Genomic DNA, 8,465 nt, shown 5'->3' on the forward strand with positions numbered 1-8,465 from the left:
GCTCCTTCCACCGCTCTATTACCTCCCCAGTTGAGGTCAACAACGTCCCATCCTTACTGTATACAGCTTGGATGGTTCGTCGCTTCCCCCTCCTGAGGTGGCGAACGGTTTGTGCCAACCGAAAGTTCATGGGTTACCGCCCCTTGAGGCACCTAAGACCCTAAGACCACAGCTTGCCGACGCAGCTTTGGCAATGGAAACTTTGAACATTGTCCACTCAGGTTCAATGCCCCCAGCCTCCACAGGGATGCTCGAAAAGCTCCGCCGGAGGTGCGAGTTGAAAGTCCGTCGGACAGGGGCCTCCTCCAGACGTTCCCAGTTTACCCGCACTACCCGTTTGGGCTTACCAGGTCTGTCCAGAGTCCTCCCCCATCCCCTGCCCCAACTCACCACCAGATGGTGATCAGTTGACAGCTCTGCCACTCTCTTTACCCGAGTGTCCAAAACATACGGCCTCAAATCAGATGAAACGATTATAAAATCGATCATTGACCTTTGGCCTAGGGTGCTCTGGTACCACGTACACTTATGAGCATCCCTATGTTTGAACATGGTGTTTGTTATGGACAATCCGTGACTAGCACAGAAGTCCCACAACAGACAACCACTCTGGTTCAGATCAGGGAGGCCGTTCCTCCCAATCACGCCTCTCCAAGTATCTCCATCGTTGCCCACGTGTGCGTTGAAGTCCCCCAGCAGAACTATGGAGTCCCCTACTGGAGCCTCATACAGGACTCCATTCAAGGTTTCCAAGAAGGCCGAATACTCCGAACTCTTGTTTGGTGAATACGCAAAAACAACAGTCAGAGTTTTCCCCCCCATCACCCGCAGGCGTAGGGAGGCGACCCTCTCGTCCACCGGGGTATACTCCAACGCAGCAGCGCTCAGCCGGGGGCTTGTGAGTATCCCCACACCCGCCCGGCGCCTCACAGCATGGGCAACTCCGGAGTAGGACAGAGTCCAACCCCTATCCAGGAGTACGGTTCCAGAACCGAGACTGTGCGTAGAGGTAAGCCCCACCAGACCTAACTGGTAGCGCTCCACCTCCCACACAAGTTCCGGCTCCATCCCCCACAGAGAGGTGACATTCCACGTCCCCAGAGCCGGCCTCTGCCGCCCGGGTCTGGTCTGTCGAAGCCCCTCACCTTCGCTGCCACCCATATGACAGCGCACCCGACCCCTTTGGATCCTCCCACAGGTGGTGGGCCCATGGGCTGGAGGGAGAAGTGCCACGTTGCTTCTTCGGGCTGTGCCCGACCGGGCTCCGTGGCAAACCCGGCCACCAGGCGCTCGCTCACGAGCCCACCGTCTGGGCCTGGCTCCAGACGGGGGCCCTGGGCTTCCACCGGGCAGGGACCCTCTATCCCTTCCTTTATCGTCCATTAGAGTTTTTGAACCATTGTTTGTCTGGCCCCTCCCCTGAGACCTCTTTGCCATGGGAGACCCTACCAGGAGCACAAAGCTCCAGAAAACACAGCCCTCAGGTTCACAGGGACACACAAACCTCTCCACCACGATAAGGTGATGGTTCCCGGAGAGGGAGAATAAATTAGAAATAGATAAATAAACAAATCATACCCACAAACCCTCTGAAGTACTGCAAAGTAGCCCCATGGGAACTAGTACCTAGTGATAGCCAAATGAAGCTTTAAAAGGCTCTGTGAACCATTTCTATTTAACTTTCTGAGTCCATGAAATGTTACTCTTGTTTTAGAGAAAAAGGATCAAAGAATGGCAAATTCAGTGGGCTTTCTACCCTTTGTTGAACAGAGAGTGCCATCTAGTAGGCTCAGACAATAAAGAAAATTCCTCAGAAAGCTTCATTTTGCCATCACTATTGGTACGCTCATTTGAAAAAAACTCTTGAAATGCACAACTTACATACACACATATACACCTACTCACTTGCATAGTAGTAAATATCTAAATGTAAAATCACAAATTCAATTACTCATTTGTATTTCTGTGCTTTTAGTCTTTTGGTTGTTGTTGTTGTTGTTTCTCTCTCTTGCCTTTTTATGTCTCATAAACCATTATGTTGCCTGACCTGGCAGCCGTGCATCAACTTGGTATGTGGTACTTGTGGGCCCATTACCGCCTGCTAACCCAACAGATCGGTGGCAACGGATGAGTTTAGATAGCTAATCACGCAACGTAGTTCAGGTGCCCTGTCACTTACGCAGGAGTAGAGACTGTCACTTTCTGCTCTTTCTTGCATCACATCCATTTGCTAGAAGCTTACATATATGAAGATCTTTGCTTGCCAGTGCTTGCAAAGCTATTTATGATTTTGGAGTCACATAATTACAGTCAAACCAGCCCAGTTTTTGTGGTATGCAAAGCTTTTAAATACATTTCATAAATGTTTTACCAATATATCATTGAGCTTAGGGCACATACCTAAATTAAGTGCATATATTATTCCCAACACAACACACATTTGCATGTCACACATTTGCTTGAAAGAGGACAAGTACCAACTTTTCAGCAGACTGTCTTAGCAAACACAATATGTGTACCACAAAAGCACTATATTTACACATTTCCACACATCTGGCATTTTGTTGGACAAAACTAAATCAAAATATATAATATAAATGAAAATTAAATTCTATCTCCACAAAAGCATATTGTAGGGGAGACCTCAATGTGGATTTTATTCAGCAGCATCTCTTTATTTTTGTCCCTCTTAATCTCTATCCCGCGAGGCCTGTTCCACAGCCAGATAAGGGAGGAAACAAACTAGGCTTACACTCTATCAGACAGAGGGGGGAACTAATCGCTGTTTTCACACAAAAGCCACACATATACAACACATGTAGACTGAGACTACAGTATTTTTTTCACAGTTGCGACAAATATGTGCTACTGGTAGTGATGGCCGAATGAAGCTTCGTGAACCAGTGTCTTTATTATCTGAGTCCACTAGATGACTCTCTCTGTTTAACAATTAGTTGAGAATATACCAAGAAACCAAGAGCGCCATCTTGTGGGCTACGAAAATAAAGACACTGGTTCAAAAAGCTTCATTTGGCCATCGCTAGCTACTGGTGCTGCAATATCTTACACATCTTAAACACGTCATGCATGTCAACACATTTCTATTAAGACACACAATGTTCATTGGCATTATGATAACTGCAATCAAAATGCTTAATTAATAATAATGTATAATGTTTATTGATCCCCAAGTGGGGAAATTACAATTTACACTCTGTTAGTAATCACTACACACAGGCCTGAAATACACACACATGCTCAGGATCTAATAATGCACATAATGGTATTTAGTTGGGTCATCTATAGAGAGTGAAGGTTTGTTTCTCACTGGATTTGTCATCTATAAAGGTTAAAAAAAAATTAGCCGGGTTCCCCCTCAAAAAAATGTAGGGAATTTTGTGGGAGAACAATGCTCTTGCAGGTTTTAATGGAGCTGGTAATATGCAAGGTAGTGTTTGTCCTTTCCATATTAAGATTCAAAGCATCATCATCAAGTGGGAGACGGATTGTACTCTTATTCTTCAGTTTGTGCCATTTGGAAATTCTGGTCTCACATCTGCACACTCAACATAAATTATGGAGAGGCCAAATGCCTTCATATCCGCTCTGACTTTATGTTTTAATTCCAGACTCTCACCCACTTGTCCCAGGATCTCTCTTGCCTCAGATTTGATCTTCACCTTCTCCAACACCTTCTTTTTCAAGAGTAACTTGCTCTTCACAGTGAGAGGTTGTTTTAGCCAAGTCAAAAGCTTTAACAGCAACTCACACAAATGTTCATCTTCCTCAAGATTATCAATGCAAGATGGCCAGGGAACAGTAGGTGTGTCTTTGATCATCTTTGATAGCCATGGTGCCAAGTTCTGGAGGAGCTGCTCATTGCTGATGCCAAGGATGAGACTGCAGTGTAGTCAACTCCTCCCCCTACATAATTGACCCACTCGCTTTGTTAAGCTCACTTCTCTCTTTGAAGCCAATTTTCTCTTGAAACTCATTAATGATGATTTCATATTGCCCACTGTACAGCCATACTCACTGACTACGCGTTTGTAATCTGCCAAAAGAGACTTTAGTGAACGGATCTCACACTCAGTAAAGATGACAGAATCAACATGTCTAAAGAACAAATTCTTTGCCTCTGAGAGTGATGCACTCTGGAGATGCATTGAATCATCTGGCATTAAATGTGTATGGTGGATGTGCTTAATCCAACAGACATGCTGGTACATGATGTCATTTGCAAAAGGTTCTGAAAGTGCTGATGTTGAACTAATGTTAGCTAGCCAACTAACTTAATTGACACTAAATATCAATGATAACTTCTACACATAACATTATCTCTTTGCTGTCATACATTCACAATGATAAAATTCTCTTTGGACTAGTGAATAATGTTGATTGGCTCAGTGCACAAATGAATTTTCCGGTGACATTAAACTGTGGAAATCTAAACATTAGACATAGTGTGTTCGCACATCACTTGGATTTGGGGCTGTCTGATTGGGAGTGAGGTATGCAGAATTACTGCAGAAGACAACTTTAGAGATATGTTATACCAGTAAGAAGTGTTAGAAAAATTGTGGCCATCTTGAATTTGGAAATAGGTAACATCAATAAATCTACATCATTTTTGAATTTTTTTGATACAAATAGATTTAGAAACAATGTATTATGCAGCAATGTGGGCAAAACTGTTAAAAAGGTAATTTCCAGCATGGCTGACGGCAGCCATTTTGGATACAGGCTCTCACAAAATTTCCCGACATTTTTCTAAAGGGCACCCTGGCAAATATTTTCTTCAACCTGAAGATGTCAAATCCAATGAGAATCAAACCTTAGGTCTTTACAGTCAGGGAACTGCTATTTATGACCCAACTAACTGATTTTAAACAATTGATTAAGCCACCAAATACAGCAGCAGCCCCAAAACAGTATTGTAGCGGGCACCAGTTTGACTCCAACCTGCGGCCCTTTGCTGCATGTCATACCCCCTCTCTCTCCTCTTTCATTTGTTCAGCTGTCTTGTCAATAAAGTTCTAAAAATGCCCCAAAAATAATCTTTAAAAAAAAGATGTTAATGATTAACTGCGTAACCGTTAATCGACAATAAGAATTTCAATCAGTTAAGCATTTAGAAACAATATTAAAACAAAAATAAAAAGTATTTTTTTTCATTGCCAAAGAAAAATAGGCTATCAAATATATTAATTGCTAGTTAACTTGTTACATGCTACTTAACTTTGTAGTAGTTTAACTAGTGAGTTGCGTTTTAAGCTTTTCTCCTGCTAAGTTTGGCTTTCTGCTGGACAAAGTTCACAGCAGAAAGCCACGTGACACATGCCGCCATATCAATGAGAAATTAGATGTCCTACATAGAGTATGCCAGGAATGCCACTTTGCAGGTGAATGCACTTGAGAGGCTCAAGATGTTCTGCAAACAACTTGTGTTGATTGCACAGACACACAAGCATTCCAGGAAAGTGTCTGCATGTGTTCACAACATGCAGGGAACTTTGTGGCTGCTAGACCGGTACCAGTCTTGCATTGCCAGACCTTCCTCCACAGCGCTGCGGAGAAGTGTCTGACTCCAAAATAGAATTCCGGGATGGGAGAGAAATGTGCTCTTGGTTGATTGGCATGTTTTGAATGGAATTTTACAAGTAGATCAGACATTAGTTGTGCAGAAATTAATAATCAGAAACGCATTTTACGGTTCATTTTTTAAGATATTAGTGCTGTGAATGGCTAAAGACGGTGCAAAGGACTCTGCTTGTGGTCATTTGAAAACAAAAGTAAACTTTAAGACATTATATGGTGACCTAAATATGACAGCAATATCTAAAAGTTAAAATGGCTGACATTAGGATGGGTAGTAATGGGTAATTTTTATGTTGTCTTTGTCACCAAACTGAACGCTGCTGCCATTGACCGTCTGTGTGCAAAAGTCACCGGACTGCACCATTTTGTAAATAGCCAGAAAAGAAAGCATTACAAATGCACAAAACAAGACAACAGAAGGGCACAGACTTTGGTTGGCTTGTTGTGTTAAAACAAAGATATGTTGTAGGAAAAAATATATCTCTGTTGATTCTATGTGATATGAAAGGAAGAAGCTGTCATATAGTCTGTCTAGTAATTACAAGATAGTGAAGAGAAGGAACTGACAGGAAGAGAACGCAGGATGAGGAGGAGGAATGAGCTGCTCCAGTGAAGATGAAGAAGACTACAATGATCTGTCAAAAGCATTTGCTTACACTTTAAACTAATTTTCTCATTCTCTGCTTTCTACTCTGTTCCTCTCATCTGTGTATTCTGTTGCTATGTTGTATTTATCTCTTATTTATGTTTTTCTTCTCCCTGTACCTTTGCCACTTCATATTCCAGGTCTCAACATGATTTCACAACAAAGCCAAGTTAAGCAAGCAGTCACCGCGGAGAAAGCATTGTATAAAATCATGGTCCAGTGAAAAGCTTTTAACATAATAACTTTGTTTCAGGCACTTCTGAAAACATAACATCATCAAGCGCAGATAAATGACAAAGTGTAAAGATTTAATCAGGGCAATATGAAAACTCAAAGGGAAACATAATATTTATCACACTGTCTCTGGTAAAAACAAAAGTCTCACTATCTATAGTTTAGAGCAGTTACAGGTTAGTCTGTCTCAATGGATGTACTATATATGATGGATTAAAGCCTGACATCCCTCCCCTTTCACTATCTCCAGTATCTATTTTGCAAGGGTACAGTTGGTGGAGCCGGGACAAAGCGCTGCCGGGATGGTTGTGATTGGTTTAAAGAAATAAACAACCCAAAGCGTTTTTCTAATTATCCCAGAAGAGCTGTGTTGTAGTTCTCAAGATCGCTCTTGGTCTTCATTCCGGTTAAGAGACCCCTTTTCGAATTGGTCTTGTCTCAGTCTCAGATAAAGAGGACTCAGGATTGTATTTTCCAGGCCAGTCAAGACAACTCTCTTTTGATTAATTTATCAAGGCATTTCTCACAAGGAGAAGAAGAATCTTAATTTGTTTCTTGGCAGGGTTTTTTATGGGAATTTGGATCTTTCAGATCAATTTAAAGAGTGCCTATGGTTAGCATTGTCCACATTTTATCATGTCATTTATCAGTGTAGGACTCTCACTGGCCTTGTCCTGGTCTCAACCCCTCTAAGTCTTGGTCTTGTCTCGGTATTGATACTCTCTGGTCTTGGTGATGACTTGGTCTCGCTTTAGGTGGTCTTGACTATGACATTGGAACCATAGGCATTGGACCATACTGCAGCACTGAAACAGTTCTGGAAATGAGAGACTAGTTATGGGCTAACATGCTGCAATAGTTTGTCAGATGGTCCTGTAAGTAGTCACTCTAGCACCACCTGTTTTGTTAGTATATTAGCTTGACCTAACAGATCTGTCAACAGCTCACTTGCATGACTGTCTGTTCATGTGAGACTGATAATAAATGACAGGCCAGAATCACGGGTGGGTTTAGAAACGTTTGACTGGGGCAATTGTTATTTGTGAAAAGGACAATAAATGTGTTAAGATTCAAATTTAAACTCCTGTTGTTATAGAAATAGAAACATAAACAGTATTACAGTGTAATGAATGTCAAAAAATATATATATTATAAATTTAAATCATATTTTTTACTCCAAATAGTTTAGAGCCAGAACTGGTGTTTTGGCCGCTGTTGTCAGAATATACTTTAGCTGCATGAGTTGACACTCAACTACGCTGGCTATCTTTTGATACTTAGCAGTGAAAAAGCAGACTCACACTGCAACAGATTTTTCTATTAACATTGTAGCAATTCTAACCATATCCCGAGAGGTCAATAAGGATTATGGATTAATTATTACTCCTTCAAGTTTTGTCTGTCACTGTGGTGTCCTTGGTTCCACACTCAGTGTGCACAAGCTCTAATCAGACAGACAGCAGCTCAGCGATGCAGTTGCTTGAGGTCAGATCCCAGTTTATCGCCGTCTTACTCAGTTCCTTCCCCTTTCTGCTCATCCTCCCCTTTATGTCTTTATTTCCTTCCTGTCTTTCTAGTTGTGCTACCTGTATTCCCTCTATCTTTTATTCGTTATCCCTTTTTTATATCCACATTTTCCCTGTTCTTCACACTTCTGCTTAATGTTATATTTTTTCCTGCTAAACCAAATCTTTTCGGTACCTTAAACATAAGCATGAGTTGCCTGGTCTTAAAGGAGTAGTTCCACCTCCTGAAATAATTACATAAACGTTAAATGAGAAGATAGAGACCAACGTAAGCGTGTAAGCGTGCACACACTTGGAGTGCACACACTTGGAGGATCAGTCCGCTAGTAGAAAAAATGGCACTAGTGATGCAGAAATGACAAGCTTAATACTAAACTTAATATAGCATACAGTGGGTACGGAAAGTATTCAGACCCCTTTAAATTTTTCACTCTTTGTTTCATTGCAGCCATTTTCCAAAA

The 8,465-nt window shown here is 41.8% G+C and overlaps 1 long non-coding RNA gene across 1 annotated transcript in view; it reads left to right on the forward strand.

The window, feature by feature from the left end:
• Window positions 1–8,465, forward strand: part of LOC117951406 — a 16,281-nt gene that overhangs the window by 5,892 nt on the left and 1,924 nt on the right. The window contains exon 2 of the long non-coding RNA XR_004658171.1: window positions 4,067–4,072. This is a non-coding gene — a long non-coding RNA (uncharacterized LOC117951406). The remainder of the gene's footprint in view (window positions 1–4,066; window positions 4,073–8,465) is intronic.

Source organism: Etheostoma cragini, chromosome 10 (genome assembly GCF_013103735.1).
Source record: "Etheostoma cragini isolate CJK2018 chromosome 10, CSU_Ecrag_1.0, whole genome shotgun sequence".
Lineage (NCBI taxonomy): Eukaryota > Metazoa > Chordata > Actinopteri > Perciformes > Percidae > Etheostoma > Etheostoma cragini.